The 2,391-nt window shown below is 45.8% G+C and overlaps 1 pseudogene; it reads left to right on the top strand.

The window, feature by feature from the left end:
* Nucleotides 1-1,121: 1,121 nt before the first annotated feature.
* LOC111813591 lies at nucleotides 1,122-1,671 on the top strand (annotated as a pseudogene).
* Nucleotides 1,672-2,391: the final 720 nt, after the last annotated feature.

Raw genomic sequence — 2,391 nt, 5'->3', positions numbered from 1 at the left:
GATATTCAAGTATGTTATTCAGAACACAACTCCTAATGTATCTAAGATAGTTTTATTTTAATACAGAAACTGCTGTCAGAGCAGGGAAAGTACCAGGAAAAGTATAATTGGTCACTGGTTTTAGGACCAATGTATGTATGTATGTATTTATTTGTTTTTGTATTTTAGGGAAGAGTCTACAGGGTATTCAGGGTCTCACTACTAGCTTGGACTCATAGTGATCCTTCCATTTACAGCCTTCCAAGAGCTGGGATTACATGCCCACGCCACCACGCCTAGTCTCGATTGCTGTCTCAGTTTGCCCTGGGAGTGGGGCTGGCACTGCAGGCCCAGGGATTGAACCCCTGGCCCCTGTGCCTCCTTGTAGGCACTTTAATCCACTGAGCTATTTGGCCGGCCCTTAGGACCAATTTATAAGTGGAGAAAAAACTGTTACAAAGTCTGGAAAGGTGACATATTATACAATGGCAGAATTTCTGGTGATTTGGAAAGCAGATTATATGCCAACTGGCTCTGTAGCTCTAGGAAAGGAGGCAGGAAAGCAGAATGTTGATAACATGTACTGCCTCAGGGTCTCACTATGCAGCTCAGACTCAGGCTGTCTTCCTGCTTTCAGCCTCTCCAGTGCTGGATTACAGGTGTGTGCAAGTATGCCCAGACTCTCGTCGGCTCAGCTTGCCCTGGAGGTGGGGCTGGCATGGCATGTGATGCCCGGGATCGGCCCACAGTCCCTGGGCTTGCCTAAGCTTGCCTAAGCAGGCGTTATAGTCCACTGAGCTATCTCGCCAGCCCTGTGTACTGGTTTTTATTGGTTGAATTTGAGGACACAAGGTCAGAGAAGAATGAGCTGGATTCCAAGCAAGAATTAATGGGAGACCTGAAGCTTCTCAAGGCTGGAAAGGCTGAGTGGTTTTAGATTCCAAACAGAAGATAAAATTCAGAGAACATTTTGACCAAAAAAAAAAAAAAAAAATTAAAATAGAGCCTAGGACTCTGTGCACTGAGGCCAGCAGCTGCAGCGGGCAGTTTGCTCCGGGCCTTGGTCGCTCCTCGTTGGAGCACATGGCTTGGGGTGCTTCTCTTCTGTAGCCCACAGGCCTGTGGCTTCTAGAAGCAAGCACATGACCAGCCCGCGATCATGCTCTGCTCAAGCAAAATTCTCCCTTAGCATCAGTTCTTCATAACATGCATCTGCTGTCACCCAGCATGGACCCTATTTGAAGGGCATAGCAGTTGTCAACGGAGAATTCCGAGTCAAGCTGGGTGACTGTAAAGGAAATATTTGGTGCTTTTCTTCTATCCCTTGTGTTTCACCTTAGTGTGTCCCACAGAAATTGTTGCTTTTAGTGACAGAGGCAATGTGTCTCACAGTGTGAACTGTAGAGTTGCTGCAGTTTCGGTGAATTTCCACCTTACCCATCTTGCCTGGATCAATACGCTGAGGAAGAATGGTGGTGCCTTCATGATTGGCTCCAAGGGAGTCATCAGGCTTCTGAGTATCAGTGATCTCCCAGTGGGCTGAAGCCTGGAAGAGGCCATCTGTGTGGTCACCGCATTCCAGGTTGTGGACACCCTAGAGAAGTCTGGCTGGTAAGCTGGACACCGGATTTCCTTACAATTCAGCCAAATCTCACAGCTTCCAGAGAGTACCTTGAGGGGGTCCATCAGTAGACCGTCTGTGTGGACTAACAGCTTCTCCAGCCAGTCAAGAGCCACAACTGGAAGCGCTTGGACCTATCAAAGATGGTTACATCTAGAAGGCACAACCCCAATTATGCTGGTCTTACACTATTACTCCAAATATTTTGTTTTTGTACCATATTCAGTGCAAGATGCAGGACTCCTTTGGGGCAGGTTGATGGCTAGTGAGGTCTACAAGGAACCTACTTCCCATTTCTTAGGTCATGTCTTCAGTGGATAAAGAGGGCACTTTTCTTTCTTACCTTCCTTGAGCCTTTGTTGACATCAAAGTGGTACCATACACACTGAAGGCTTCTGATTAAGGGCCCTGAAATTTTAATTTTGCTCTTGAATTTCTTTACATTAAACTACATTTGTTTTTTTTTTCTCTCTCTCGCTCTCAGTCTCGCTCTCGTTCTCTTGCTGTCTCGTCTTGACCTTGAGCTCACTTTGTAGCCCAGGCTGGTCTTGAATGATCCTTCTACTTCAGCCTCCCCAGTGCTGGGATTCCAGGTATGCTCCATCATGCCCAGCCTAAATTTTCTTTTAAGGCAACAAAGACCATAGTTTTATGTTGTTAGCATCAGCAGTCTAAGTTAACACTTGAAATGGCTAGCTAATCTGTTCTATCTATCTATCTATCTATCTATCTATCTATCTATCTATCTGTCTATCTATATCATAGGAATGAATGTGAATCATGTTGCTAAA

This window comes from Octodon degus, unplaced genomic scaffold (genome assembly GCF_000260255.1).
Source record: "Octodon degus isolate 3935 unplaced genomic scaffold, OctDeg1.0 scaffold00008, whole genome shotgun sequence".
NCBI lineage: Eukaryota > Metazoa > Chordata > Mammalia > Rodentia > Octodontidae > Octodon > Octodon degus.
The sequence above is the reverse complement of the archived record's forward strand: the minus strand, read 5'-3'. Positions and strand labels throughout refer to the sequence as shown.